Source organism: Dipodomys ordii, unplaced genomic scaffold (genome assembly GCF_000151885.1).
Source record: "Dipodomys ordii isolate 6190 unplaced genomic scaffold, Dord_2.0 Scaffold46, whole genome shotgun sequence".
Lineage (NCBI taxonomy): Eukaryota > Metazoa > Chordata > Mammalia > Rodentia > Heteromyidae > Dipodomys > Dipodomys ordii.
Genome location: NW_012267262.1, coordinates 5,739,467 through 5,755,086, shown reverse-complemented (window position 1 = coordinate 5,755,086; position 15,620 = coordinate 5,739,467). Strand labels below are relative to the sequence as shown.

The 15,620-nt window shown below is 35.2% G+C and overlaps 1 protein-coding gene across 2 annotated transcripts in view; it reads right to left on the bottom strand.

Annotated features, from left to right (window-relative positions):
• Ano3 (anoctamin 3) overlaps positions 1-15,620 on the bottom strand; it is a 221,679-nt gene that overhangs the window by 111,282 nt on the left and 94,777 nt on the right. Inside the window, exon 1 of one of the 2 annotated variants that reach the window (XM_013019568.1) lies at positions 15,065-15,202. The exons of the other annotated variant lie outside the window; for it this stretch is intronic. The gene's annotated coding sequence lies outside the window, so the exon portion shown is untranslated. Of the gene's footprint in view, positions 1-15,064; positions 15,203-15,620 lie in introns of those variants that run through there. 2 annotated transcript variants of the gene reach the window in all.

Genomic DNA, 15,620 nt, shown 5'->3' with positions numbered 1-15,620 from the left:
AAACCTAACAAGGGCAACAATGATTTATACAATTTATCTTTAAGACTGATTTGAACACTTTAAAACACAAAGGAGAAAACACACACACTATAGTTATCACCACAACTATTTAAATAATAAACTTCTGTTTTAACCATGGGCATGGAAGAGTGAGTATCCTTTAATCAGTTGCACTTGAACCTACACTTACATTGATAAAATTAAAACATGCTTATCAGAGACAGTAAAGGAGCATATTGGTCCCTACAGATGCAGAGGTTTCCTTGAGGTTGAAGGAACATGTTTAAAAAATAAATGAACCAATGCAACAGCAATATTCAATGTTGGAACTGAACTATACTTGGGATGATGGGATGAGGGAAAGTGGGAGAAAAATGAGGGAAGGGATAACAAGTTCAATAAGAAATGTACTCAGTCCCTTAGGTATATAACTTTAACCCCTTTGTACATCACCTTGACAATAAACTTAAATTAAAAAATAATCATCACAGACAATCTTTGTTGAATACATTGTAAATTTGATAACGTTGGCTGGCAAAGAAAACTTTCAACAAAGATTTTACTTGATACAGTCTATCATTCATGTCACTTCTGCCACTAGCAGATGGAAAAGTAAAAGAAATATCATTAAGAATCACTAGTTGTTTGAGAGTGAAGATTTTTCTGCTGAATCATTAAATTTAAATGATAATAGACTAAAATATTTTATTGAAAATGGAGTCAGGGAGTTAAGCTTTGTAGCAGGATAGAAGAAATTAGGTACAGGATTTCCATATATAGCTTACTATTGTATTTGTCATGAAATACCTGTGGAGCTTACAAAGCAGAGTAAGGCAACAGATTTTTAATTAAAAATAGGAATTCCTAGTCAGGCACTGGTGGCTCACACCTGTAATCCTAGCTGCTCAGGAGGCTGAGGTCTGCAGATCAAAGCCAGTTTGGGAAAAAAAAAGTCCATATGATTCCTATCTCCAATTAACCATCAATAAAGCCAGAGCTAGAGCTGTGGCTTAAGTGGTAGAGCATTAGCTTTGAGCAAGAAAAGCTCAGGGACAGCCGATGGGCCAGAGTTCAAGCCCTAGGACTGGCACTAAAAAAATCCAGAGAGAGAAAGAAGGAAGGGAAGAAAGAGAGAGACCGAAAGAAAGAAAGGAAGAGGAAAGGAGGTAGGAAAGGAAAGAAGGAAGGAAGGAAGGAAGGAGGGAAGGAAGGAAGGAAGGAAGGAAGGAAGGAAGGAAGCAAGCAAGCAAGCAAGCAAGCAAGCAAGCAGGGAGGGAGGAAGGGAGGGAGGGAAGAAAGGAAGGAAGGAAGGAAGCAAGCAAGCAAGCAGGGAGGGAGGGAGGGAGGGAGGGAGGGAGGGAGGGAGGGAAGGAAGCAAGGAAGGAAGGAAGGAAGGAAGCAAGCAAGCAAGCAAGCAAGGAAGGAAGGGAGATATTTAGATTGAATGAAAGTTTACCTAAGCAACTATATTTCTATTTAGATCAATCTTTCCAGAAAAGCAAACAAAAAGTTTGTAAAGTAATACATTTCAAAACATTGAATAGTTTACACTATTGTGAGGAATTACTAAGTTAAATTCAGGACTAAGCACAATTCACAAATCAAGAGCTGAGTGGCATAGTTGAGCATGTAGAGGACCTTTACCCCTAACAATACTTATATATGCCCCCCCCCCATATAGGCTTTTGTATGTTGAATTCTCTGGTTGCCAAGTGTACAATGGTGACCGAATCAGCCAGCTCAGTCTGAAAAGGTACGTTTACAACTTCTCAGTAGGAAACTTACTTGAAATCTTAAGATACTCCCTGATTCGGGCTGAATTTGCAACAGGTGAAAGGCAATCAGGATTCTGAATAGAAGAGGAAATTCAGCACAGAAAGGTCAATGCATACAAGGGCAGGTTGGGTTTATTTTTGTATTGTTGCAAATATAAGGTCAAATATCAAGTTAAAATGCAGAACAGGAAAAACTATTCCTGAAACAAAGAATAGCCAAGAATGTTACCTCAGTCAAGAGCTACTGTTTCACTTCAATATTTAACTTGTATTGGCGGACTTCCAGATCAAGGTATCAAAGTATCTGACACTGAATTACTACTTTGTATTATCATCAGGGTCCTTGTCCACAAATGTGTAATTAGACAAGTTAACACATATTTTAGAGAAAGCTACTTTAAATTATTAGATATGTATTATTTATCATGCATTTATTATTTATCTTTTATTCTGAGCTGGTGAGGAAATCTCTCATAATCATGACATTCACAGGAAGATGGATTTTCTCTGACGAGAAATGTATTGGCCTTTGCAAAATAGATGAGCCCTGGGAGAGCTGAGTTCTTTGTTATTTGTATATATATATATATATATATATATATATATATATATATATGTATATATATATATACATATATGCCTCTCCTTTATGCCAGAAACTTTGTCCATAGACAGTAATCTTTGAGGACCAGGAAAAGAAAGAGGCATCATCAAACAATATTTTATTAAATGTTATAAAATAGATGCTCTTATCATGTTGGCTATTAATAATCTCTTCTCAGCAAAAATGTATCAGTTCATGTTAGAAACATTGAAAGGTTGGCAGTTGGCAGTGAAAATTTACCATTGGGGCTGGAGGCATGGCTCGGTTGGTAGAGCACTAGCCAATGAGCAAAAGTGTCAGATACTGAGTTTCATTCTGGTTCTCAGACAAAAACAAACAAGCAAAAAGAAAATACCCCCCAAAACAAAAACAAAAACATACCACAGAGTATTAAAATTTATTGTTTTATGAAAGACTAGCTGTTACCATTAACAACACCCCAGTCTTTCCATGTTTCCAGAAAGTTACTCTTGCTATTAAAAATCATAGATGATAGATTGATGCATGGAGAGAAAGAGAGAGGGAAAGACAAATGCATAAAGGGGAAGAAAGAGGGAGAGAGTCTCTTTGAACCTGTGTTGGCCTTCACATGTGAGCTCCTGTGGAGCTGTATAGATACCAAGGCTGGGAACCTCTGGGCTAAGCAGTCTCTCAGAATTCCTCTCTTTCTAGCAGTATTCTTCAAATCTAAGCTTTTTTTGGTAAGCTTTTGGAGAAGTGTGTTGAATTTCTTTGGGCACATCCCCCAAATATCCTGAATTTCTAAGAGAAGTGGGTTTTAAGGTACCTCCCTTTGCCATGAGGTAAGTAATATTACTTTCATAAGGATAGAATGGCTATAGCTATATAAGTGAATTCTAATTCTTCAGATAAAAACTTACCTCTTTTTATTCCTACTTTATGTTATTCTTTTTTAATTTTTTATTATGAAAATACCGTACAGAGGGGTTACAATTACATGGGCAAGGTAATGAGTACACTTCTTGTCAAGCATTGTTGCCTCCTCCTTTGTTTCCCTTTACCATCCCTTCCCATCCCTCCCTCTTCCTCCCCCCATGCCAACGTTGTAAAGTTTGTTTTTCGACATAAAGACCTGTACATCTCATTGTTGCAATGAGTCCACCTGTATCCCTACTTAAATGGTTTGTTTTTGCCCTTCTCCTCCACTAATTATACCAACATCAAATATCATGAAAACAGGAGTTATACCATGGGGGAGGGACATACAAAGCAACAAAGAAATCATCTTATAAATATGTTAGAAACAGTTGCATGAAAGAAAAAAAACATTTGAATACTTATCTTGGGGTTCATTTCACCTAACATCGACTTATCTGACCTTTTTTGCTTGTCTCAGACATATACTAGTTATTGCAAATAAGGAAAACCATGGGACCTATGTTTCTTTGAGCCTGGCTTACTTCACTTAATATAATTTTTTCCAAGTCTTTCCATTTCCTAACAAATGGGGCAATATCATTCTTTCTGAGGGAGGCATAGAATTCCATTGTGTATATATACCACATATTTTTTATCCATTCACTTACTTTATGTTATTCTGCGCAAATAATTTGGTTATGGTTTAATTACCTTTTGTAAAACAGTGAATTAATGTAAAATTCCTGTATAATACAATTGACTCTTTTAATGTGCAACTGAAGATGGAATCTCATGGGTTTTTATACCTAGTATAGTTTCACACAATAGTCCTCAAGATCTCAGGCTTCTTCGTAGCTAGAATTACAGGTGTGAGCCATAATTATGTGCCAGATCATTGTGCTCTTTTGCTTATTTTAAAGTAATATTATATTCCCTGACTATGAATTTCAAACTCAATGTTTGCATTCCTTATATATTATGGAGAATATATGTACTTTGTAAATACTTTGTTCCTTCCTATAGGTTGGATCCTCACTTGATTGCTTGCTTCCTTTACTGTTCAGAAGTTTAATACTTTGATATACTGTACTTTGTCTGTTTGGAGTTTGTATTTTTGTTTATGATGCATATTTAAAATAAAACCACTGCCCATTCCATTCATTGCAATCACTACTCATCCCAAAGCTTTTCTCCTGTATACCATTCTAATGATTTCATATAATCAGATTTCATGTTTTATTCTTCAATATGGAGTTGAATTTATGTATGGCGTGGGACAAGGGGCTGATTTTATTTTGCTGCATGAATATATCCAGTCTATCTAACACTGTAGAAAAGACTGTCCTTTCCTATTGTATATTCTCAGAACTATGTGGAAAATGAGTTAGCTATAAATATATGGATTTATTTATAGGCTCTCTATTCTGTGTTTTATTCTGGATATCTCTTTTGATGCCAGTAGTATGATGTTTTGGTCATAACAGCTTTCTAGTATATTTTGAAGTCAGCTACTGAAAAGCCTCCAACTTCATTCTTTTTAGGGTTAAGGTTATTCTTAGTATTGGAGTACTTTGGTGATTCTATTCAAATATTAGGATTGCTTATTTTCACTCCTTATTAAGCATATTACTGATATTTTGATGGGGATTGCAGTGACTCTAGAGATTATGTTGGATAGGGCTGACATGTTTACAATATTATTTACTAATAAGCAAAGATAGATGGTAGTAATAAGGCCTATCCAATTTCTTGTAAAATTGTGAAGATTGTGCTTGATATATATTAAAAATAAGTAGTGTGAGTGGCAGATGCACACTAGGTACTGATAAGTGGTGATCATCACCTGAGAAATAATTAGACAGGATACCATATGCTCTTGCTTCCCATCAATTCTATCTGGTTAATATACCTATTTAATTCTTCTATCCATATCTATCATCATCTATATATTTATCTAGTTCTATAGCCATATCTATATCTGCACATATATGTGTATATACAAACATATACATATATGCTTTCTAACTTTGCATACACATGCATGCATATTTGTATGTAGATAGATATTTGATAATAGTCTTTTTTATAAAGCCATTTATCCAAAGTAGCAATAGCAAAATTAAGGTGCTGGTTAAACATTTTCTAAAACACACTGCAAGAAGAGTGTTGCCACTAAAATACTTAAGTTGTTCCTCTGCATCTTAAAACCTGTTCAACGACTATGCTTTGGTAATCACATAACTATAGGAAGCTATTCACTTCTTAGCTTAAATCAAATCTGAGTTTATTTTGTATTTCCCTTGGCAAAGAGTAAGATGAGAGGAAGTGGCTAGAATTTTGAGGACAAAAAAGCAGGCCAGTTGGCAGTGCTTAGGCCATCTGCCATTGAGCAATTGAGTTCTAGCCCCTGAGGGCTATAAAACAAGAGGAGGAAGAAGAAAGTCAGGACAAAAGCTGTGTACCTGAAAGATTTAATGTTCCTGTCCTGGTCCAGAGCTAGACTAGCTCATCTCCTTTAGGCTATATAAGTTATATATCCATTTAATGACTGTAATATTTAAAGCTGGCAAAATCATAGATAATATATCATTCCAATTACAAATAAAAACATAAGGACAAAGTGGTAAGGACAATAGCTTTGAAAGTTGAAAAATATTATACTTTGGTTATTGATTAATGGATGTGAATCTTTGATAACACATCCCTGTTAGCCAAACATGAGGTTGTATTTCTATGAAGAGATTTAAAGGTCATTAAAACCATGTTTATCCCTTAGACAGTATTGTCTCTGGAGCTGCCCACTGACCTGCTTTTGAGAAAAGTCATAAAGTAAATTAGTAAATGAGAATAGAAGCAATCTGATCCAAAGAATGATAGGTTACGATAATTGAGTTTTTCAACCTGCATCAACTTACAAAGCAAAAATTCACACGCATACGTAGATCTAGTCTTTAGCAAGTACTGTGTGTGTGTTAGACAGAGAGGTTTCTGTCATTAACACTTGTTTTGAATGTTACTCAGTCTCATACACTTTCTGATTCATAGAGTGATAAAGAGCTGAATGGTAATCTGAATAAAAAGGATGCTAGTACAAAGCTCTTCACACTGAAAGTTGATTAAGATATTTTTAAGCACCTATGTGCTGAGAATTTTGCTTTTTTCCTTATCTTAGCTCTTTCCCCTTATCAGGGCCAGAAGTAGGCTAGTATTAAATTCATAGTCTTAGACTTGGATTTTTAACTCTGCCTCTGCTTTTCCTGACTACCTAGATTTACAATCTCCTGAGTTCTATGTCCATTGTTTTTTTTTCATTCATAAAGTAGCAAAAAAAATGGAGAATTAAGTACTTGCTTAAAAAAGAAAAAAGAAAACATTTGATTTAATATTTCTCTGGCCTATGTAACTATTTTAGGCATGGATGAAAAAAGATGGAGCAAGACAGATATGGTCTCATAGTCTAGCCAGGAAACTAAATGGTTTGATATATTTAAATGATTAGTAAGCAGGTAGCAGACTATATTTATTGCTGTAATTATTAAGTGAGGAGGCTGTATTAAAACAAGATGCAGACTATAAGGTATTACCTGATACCTATTTTATTAAAAGAAACTCTGTGAGCTAGGTGAATCGCTCCTATAATCATAGTTAGGTGGGGGAATTATGATTCACAGCCAATAGAGCAGAATGAAATTCTATCTCCAACTAATCAGGAAAAAGCTGGGCTGGGAATGTGGCTCAAGTGATAGATCACCAGCCAAGAAAGAAGTTGAGCAAACATGATGCCTCAAGTTCAAACCCCAGTAATGCAGAAGAAAATCAATAAATAACAACAAGGCTATTTGGACTATAATAAACATTTAAACTACATATCTCAAGAAACAAAGCACAAGTAGTTAAACATTGGAAATTATTGTGATAGCTTGAGCTAACCATATGTAGTTTTACTAAAGAGCTAAGTTCTACAAAGCAGGCAGCATATAGGTAGAACAGCACCTGAAAAGAAACTCAAAGTAAAACTAAAAGAAACAGAAAAGGCCACAAATGCTGAAGCAAAAGCATCTATCAGCCTTCATTCCAGAGTGAGATGAAGCAGAAAGAACACATCTCAGCTTAACAGCTCCCACAAGACAGTGGTGAATAGTCTCCTTCATTATGGAGCCTCAGGGCAAATCCAAATCTATCAAGCACTATTTCAGTTCTAGGTAAATAACTAATTCTCATTCTCTGGCCAATGGCCAACAATTGATATACAGTACCTTTGCTCTTCCGTGTCAGAATGAGAAATCCTAGAAAGCAGAGCAGACCTTGTGCTTATTGTGATTGGTTTATAGACAATATTCCTAGGACTTAGAAGTTGCATAGAGTGTTTAGAGAAGATATAAACCATACTTATAAAAAATTAAGTATCTTAGACAAAAAATAATATTAAATAAATAACATATATTTAAGTATTTTGCTTTTAGATATGTGTTCCATTTTAGGAAAACTTTTGAGGCTGCTCTAAATTCAGTGCTGTTTTTAGAAGTGATTGTAGCTACTTTCAAAGGTAGGTTAAATTCTACCTGTTTCCTCTCTGGGTTTGGCGAAGATGAGAACAAATTGTGTCAAAAACCACATTTCCTAGAGTTGTATTTCCACGCCTCCAAGTTATTAGTGGTAAGAAAGGAAACAATTGCTGTTTCCTTATTCCTGAGACCTCTAGAGGATTCCTGGGCATGAAGACTTTGACAAACTTTTCTCTGAATGTCTTTCTTTACCATGAGGTTTTTGCCCAGAGAAAGCCTGTAAACAACTCACAAGAAATGATTGTAAAATTTTTGGACATTTATGAGCCAGTTGACTTTGCATGAGTAGTTCAACAATTAGGAAATTTCAAGACCTTTGATTATGTATATCAATGAAGACAGAAGCCTAACTTTGTAGCTTGTACAATACATAGTACCTATCCTGTACCAATTATAAAGATTCACAGGTTAGACATGTTGACTGGGTATGTTATTAAATGCACTCAATGATTCATTCCTAACACCTATGATCCTTAAAACCATAACAGCTCAGCCTCCCTAACTGATTCAATGTGTACAGTTTTCATTATTGTTTTCTTTCCATAATTCTTCTATAAGACATGGGAAGAGGTGGAGACACACATACATATACACGTAGAACACATAGTGGAAGGTAGCAACAAACACACAAGTTTTTTTTTCCCTTGGCATTAGGTTCATGCCCCCAGAGGGAATTCTCAGTAGAAAAGTTTAAATAAAATAAACACTGTACTTTCTAGTGAAATTACATTTGATGTTGCTTGTTAGCCTCTTGCTATAAAAAGCCACCATGGAGTAATAAAACACATAATCATCTGTGGGTTAAAGGAGTGTAGTGATTGATTTTTCAGAGACTATAAAAGCCAAGGGATTTTAAGTTTCCAATAAAAAACCCTTTTGCAAAGAAGATTGTTTCATGCAGAACATGGGCAATTGCATTAAGCAATGATGACTAGGAGGATATGGTATTAGCAGTGGTTCTTTTAAAAGGGTATTCTAAAAGTGTTCAGTTAATGCTACTCTTTTCTACTAAAAGCTTTTCTTCCTGCCAACCTGTTCTGACCCTGTATCACTCTGAGGCCCTATCAGACAGAGATGACAGAGGTAAAAGTGCAGCCTCCACAAGAATAGCAGTTACTGCAGAACCAGTCCCACTCGTATTCTTTTCCCTGATGGCTGCTTAAAAAACTTATTAATGAAACCATTCTACTTCAGTGTCAAATATGCCAGTAACTTCTGATGAACTTGAAGCTGTCATGACAAAATAAATATTACAGGAAAGGTAGAACCCTGCTTATCTTCTTGAGATCAAATGAAGAATTGTTTGTCTAACTGGGACTAACAACACATGCAAACACACAAATATTCTAAGCACATAAGTAAGTCCTTATATTCTTGAACTCCTGCTTTGCAGTGACATCTCCAGGGGATACACGGCGCATCTATAGATAATGTCGGTGCTCATACTGTACATGATCTCTGTTTGCTAATTCTTAAAAAGAAAACCCTATTTATTTTTAGCTATTCAACCCCTTGTGATTTTTTTCCTAAACAAAGTTCATTTTATTGAAAGGCAGGGAAAATATGTCAAGGCATAGGCATAGGCAATGAATTTCTGAACAGAATTACAATAGGTCAGGAAATAATAGCATGATTGATGAATGGGATTTCATCAAATTAAGAAGATTCTGTGAAATCCACCAAATTGTGTTTTGCAAGCAGGAGGAGCAATAGGAGTATCATGATAGGGCCTAAGGAAAAGATTAAAACGAAGCTGATGTTGGTAGCTCATACTTGATATCCTAGCTACTCAGGAGGCTGAGATCCAGAGAATGGAAATTTGAGGCCACTGCAGATAGATAAATACACTAAATTCTATCTCCAAAACAACAAATAGCAGACAGCCAATCTTGAGGGATGATTCAACCCTTAGAAAACTAGACAAGCAAACAAGCTCAGCATGCATAAGGCCCTGAGTTCAAACTCCAGTATCTCTAACAATAAACAAAAATTAAAAATGAATTCTTACTGTGATAATTTTAGTGTGTAAAAACATAAAAATCATGAAGAACATATAAATATAAGTATAGAAAGGAAAAAAAGAGAAGTTTCTGCACAGAAAAGTAAACAATTGCCACTGCAAGAAAATCACTGGCAAGCATTCATCCACAATACGTAAAGAACCTGGAAAATTAAACATCAAAGAGCAAATAATGCAATTAATAAATGATCAAATGAAGTCAGACAGTTATCAAAGGTAGTACGTATAGTCAATAAATCCACAAAACAGTTCAACTTCTTCACTCTATTGATAGTTGATCGAATAAAACAAACAAGAACCCCTACACTCTGGTAAGAATGCACAGAAAGAAAGTGGTACTGTGGCTCAAGTGGTTGAGTGATTGCCTTGAGCTGCAGAACTCAGGGACAGCGCCCAGGTCCAGAATTCAAGCCACACAACCAACCAAAAAAAAAAAAAAGAAAAGAAAAGAATGCACAGAAAAAAGAATCATTATATATGGCTGGTAGAAATACAAATTATTCCAAACCATTATGGAAATTAATACTGAAGCCACTCAAAAAAATTAAAACAAAGGTATTTAAAATGTATTGTGATTTTTTTTGTTTCTCTTGTATGTTCTTCCCCCATGGTATAACCCCAGTTTTCACTGTATTTGATGTCGGTGCCCTGCATCTTGTATATACATTTTTCTAATTTGGGGAGGGGAAGAGAAATAACAAAATGCTGAAATAAAGATACAGGTAGACCCATTGTAACAATGAGATGTAGGAGACACTATGTTGAAAATGCACTTTACAACTTGTGGGGGGCGGGGGGAAGGAGGGGATGGAGGGAGGAGTTGGGGAGATGGGGAGGGAAGAGGTGGTAAGAAAAAACAAAGAAGGAGGCAACAATGCTCCATAGGAAAGGTACTTATTACCTTACTCATGTAACTGTAACCCCTTTGTACAGTATTTTTATAATAAAAACATATTAAAAATAAAACAAATACCACATGAACAAGATAAACCATTCCTGAGATGGTTCAAAGATATCATAGTCCATATATAAGAGATATCTGCCAGCCCCTGTTTATCATTGAGCAAGTAAGTAGGCCTAAGTGAATCATTCATAATGACATAACAGATATTTTTGTTTGCAGCTCTCTTAACCTCTTGAATTATCTACAGTTTCTAGAGGTAAAATTAACCCAAAGTTTACCTGTTCTTAAAGTAAATTTGCTTTTCATCTGTATCATATTCTTTGCTCTTAAATCCACACTAAAAACTGCAGTTCATCTAAAGTTGTGGTGTTTTTCATTATGCATTTGCCTTTCTCATTAAACAAGTTTATCTTGAATTCTTGTTATGAGTCAGTCTCTGCACCAGGTGCTGAGGTAATTACAAAGAAAAATATTCCCCAACATGCCTACTTCAAGAGAGAGTAATTTAGTCATGGAGGGAGGTTGGAGCACACATAATTACAATTTGGTCTGATTTATGGCATGTGGGCAGAGAGTGGAGTACAAGGTCTGTGGTAGCAAAGAGGAAGTGACTATCCTATTAATGACAAAAAAATCATTCTCAAGTGAGTAAGAAGTGACTTGAATCCTAACAAATAAATAGAAGACGGAGTCAAGCATTCCTAGACAGAAGAAACTGAATAAACAATATGCCCCTGGGCAAAGTAAAAAGGCAAATGGATTCAAGACCTATTGATGGTGTCTTGTGATAGGAGCTTCTGTCACTGGGAAGGACTGACAAATAATAGAGAGTATAACTCTTCTGGAGCAATAATTTTTGTTGTTACTGAGGTCTGAACTCAGGTGTTGCATGACTAGAAAAGTGCTTCATCGCCTAAGCTATGCCTCCAGCTCTTTTTACTCTGGTTATTTAATTTTGGGGGGGAGTACTGAGGCCTTTGAAAGATGGTGCTCTGTCACTTGAGCGATACTTCCAGCCTATTTTCTCTGCCTAGGTAAAGGCTTGTCTTTACCTAACGCAGCCTGAACCATGATCCTCCTATTTACATTTTCAGGTCATAGGTAGGACAACAGGTGGGAACCACTATGCCAAGTGTTTTAAGATGGAAGCTTATGTATTTTTCCCCCTTGGGCTGGCCTGTAGCTGTGATCCTCTCAATTACACAATTCTGTATAGCTGGGATAAAAAGTGTGCCTGCTTAGCGAAGTTGATTTGAATTATGTCAATTTTTAAGTTCCATTCCTTTAAAGTCCCTACTAAGATGGTCACCAAATTCCAGCATATATTTTGAGGACCGGAAAGATATTTACATTCATTCACTCTATCTTATATATTGCCAAGTACAAGTGTATCTACATAAATACACACAAATAGTGATTCAACTTGTGATTGTCTTCCCAATGCCAATGAAATACCTGAATTTATAAGTTTTATAATACTATACTTTTTTTCAAATTGCAGAAAACAAAAATGAAAGAAATTTTAAAATCACTGTGCTCTCACTACTGTTATTGAATTTGCTCTCTTTTGCTCTCTCTCACACATACCCACACAGAGTTTAATTTGGCTTTATAACCTGTTTTAAACTAATTTCCATGGCACCAATGAATATCTAGTACATAAATCTCATTGGTAGTTTTTACAACTAACCTCTGTTTAGATACCTGTAGTTTCCTGCATTTTGAGTTTGGAAACTGTCTGCTACATTTCTCCACCTGCTGCCATTATTCACCAAACTATCTTCACTGGACTGCTGCTAGGTCATACCACTTTCATTCAGAGGGGCAGAGTGACCTTACAGGAACATGTTTTTGGTTTTTTTCAAAATCCCTTAGACTGACAACTCTGTAAGATGTCCCCCTCCATTGGTCCCTGTAGCACTATGGCTTTCTTATTTCTCTCCTCTCTTCTTAGGTGGTCTGGATGTTCAGGGATTGTGCACCTGAATTCCAAAGGCCATATGTCAGTTTCCCAAACACATAGCCTTTACCAGGGCCTACCAGGGCCTCACAGAGATGCTCTTCTTCCCTGGTATCTCTTTCTCCTTTCTTCCCTACACTGATTTCTCAGATTTCAGCTCCCTCCTGTAATCCCATCTTCTCAGAAAATGTCTCCCTGATCACTTGGAAAACAACCTTAAACCATGCAGCACCCACTTATGAAACATTGCCAATAGATATTTATATATCAGCTTACATATCCATTCTACGATACTTCCATTGAATTACAAGCTTTGCAGGTGTGAGTACTTGACCTGTTTGATCCATCAATATATATCCACACAATGTATGTCCAATGTATGTCCAGACAATATATGTCCAGAGTCTGGCAGATGATGGGCTGATACTAGGGAAGATTAAGGCAGTAGTTCTCAAATCTTGCACCAAGAGGGACAAATCACCTGGGCATGTGGAAAGAACACACATTTTGTAGCCTCAACTGGACCTGTTGTTATCAAGCACTCTGAAAGTAGAGATTAGTCATTTGTTTTTATAACACCCTACAGAGAATTTGGATATTCACTACTTTGACAACCACTGTTATCAGGTATCTGCTTAGAAAAAGAAGCACACGTATTTTTTTATAAATGTTGATGCAGCCAAAATTTCTTACAAAGTGAGATTTCAGTCTTAAATGTCATTGAATGTAATCTCTAATTTTATTGACAAAAAAATACCAGGAGCATTTTTTATAGTTTAATGATTAGTGATAGTTATGTTTATGAGTGGTTCTTTTCAGATAACTAAACATACATATTTCTCATAATATAAAATATAATTATGCAGCATGTACTTTAAAGAGTCCTCAAATGTGAAGCTACTATTAGATTATTAAGTGAATTAAGTGAGTATAGAAACATTGCAATTATTTTTATTTTTGCAAGTTGTTTTAAACCATTAATTCATCTAAATGATTTTACCAGACCTTTTGCCTCTGAGATAGTTTTTTTCTTAAAATGATTTTATTTATTATATTGAAATGGTATTAGTTTTTCACATATGGAGTATCTTATGAAATAGAGCTATTTCACTGAGCATCAAAGAAGACAGAAAATTAATCACTGAAGATAAGAGCTCAGAACTCACCTATAGCACCTGAGCTATCTGGCCTGCATACTGGACAGAAAATACTCAACACCATGGAACATGATATGCATCCATGTGAAGAATAAAAACAGTGAATAGTGTACAAATACTGATGGGATTTACATAATTTAAATATATGGAGGACTGTTTCTTAGGTATTCTATTCCTTCCCCACCCCACTTTCATTTGTAAATCATAGGTTCTCTGATTTATCTAAGAAAGATCATGTAAAGCCAAACCTTCTTCTGTAGAATTGTCAATGATGGACTACTGACTATAGTTGCCTATTGGATTTTAAATAAAACATACTTTAATCCATGACCTCTAAATAGCCCTGAGAAGTAACATGCAGAGGATATATGGGAATATAAATTTCTTATTCTTTGATTTTACATTTAAGATCTATAGAAGAGATCTTTGAGTACTTATTTTTCCTCAGGAAAAGAACACTTATTTCCATATCAATGACAATCCATTTTAATGCAGATGTAGAAAGTGAAACTTCTCCAAGTGGAATCACTTGGCATTATTAAACAAAGAATAAAAATAACAACAGGGACACAATTACATTTTTTTAAAGCCATGAGAAATAAAGACAGCATGTTGAAAACATTTTTTCTCTGCTAATATGCCAGTGAAATTCATACCATTCTTTAGTTTTAACATGTAATCCTGAGACAAACTTCTTTAAATTCAATATTTTTCTCAGACTTTCAACTTTTCAGATTAGTATTTAACAAAAATAATCTTGCATGAAATAATTTCTTATGCACACTTAAGACATACCCTTTAACAAACAATTAACTATTAATTAAGAATGTAATTTGGAAATAACTATTTCCATGGAGTCCAACATATACTTTTAAAAAATATTTAACAATTAGTTGAGTATAATTTGTGAGTAACTATTTCCATGGAGTCTATAACTAAGCACATTAAAATAAAACAGTCACAACTTCAGAGAGGTAGAAATTGTTTCGAATGCAAGATAAACACTGATGCTTAACAATCATATTTTTAGATTACAGTATTTCTTATTTTTCAAAACATGTACTTCTAAAATTTCAAAATCACATTCATTCATAATTCTGAAATTTCAATATCACTTATCCTTAATGGGCTTTTGTATATCTGTGTAAGACAATAGCAAAGTAATATAGATTTCCTAGACGGATGCACTTTTCAACATACCACGATCAGAATTCTGGTTTCAGCTGCATTCGGAATCCTTCATTGCTGACAATAAAGTCTGAAATGACAATCTTCTCTAAAGCACTCTTCAGCTTGACAACTGAAAGTTCTTTCCACCGCCTGCTTTTTCCATTAGCTAGACTCTCACATACTGAATGCTGCACAAAGCATTTGACTCAAGGGCTTTTAGACAATTCTTTAAAACGCCTGCATCTGAATAATGACTTAAAAAAAAAGACAATTCATCTCTTCATAAGAATGTCTGTATTGCTTTCTATTAGTTCCTTTTTAGGAGGCGGTTCTTGGGGTTGGGTAGGGGGCTGCCTTATCTGTCACTGGTTAAGAATATCTCTGTATGAGTCACCTAAATGACATTTAGTCATATAATGTTGGTGACATTTTGAGGATTTTTACCATCAATTTTTAATAATCTATGTTATGTGTTTGTTGAATGATCTGGGCAGATTAACACAAAAGATGGAAGGGAAGTATTGAAGTATTTGTCAGGCAAACATGATTTTTGTGTGTGTGTGTGACACAAGTATTATCTTCTTGA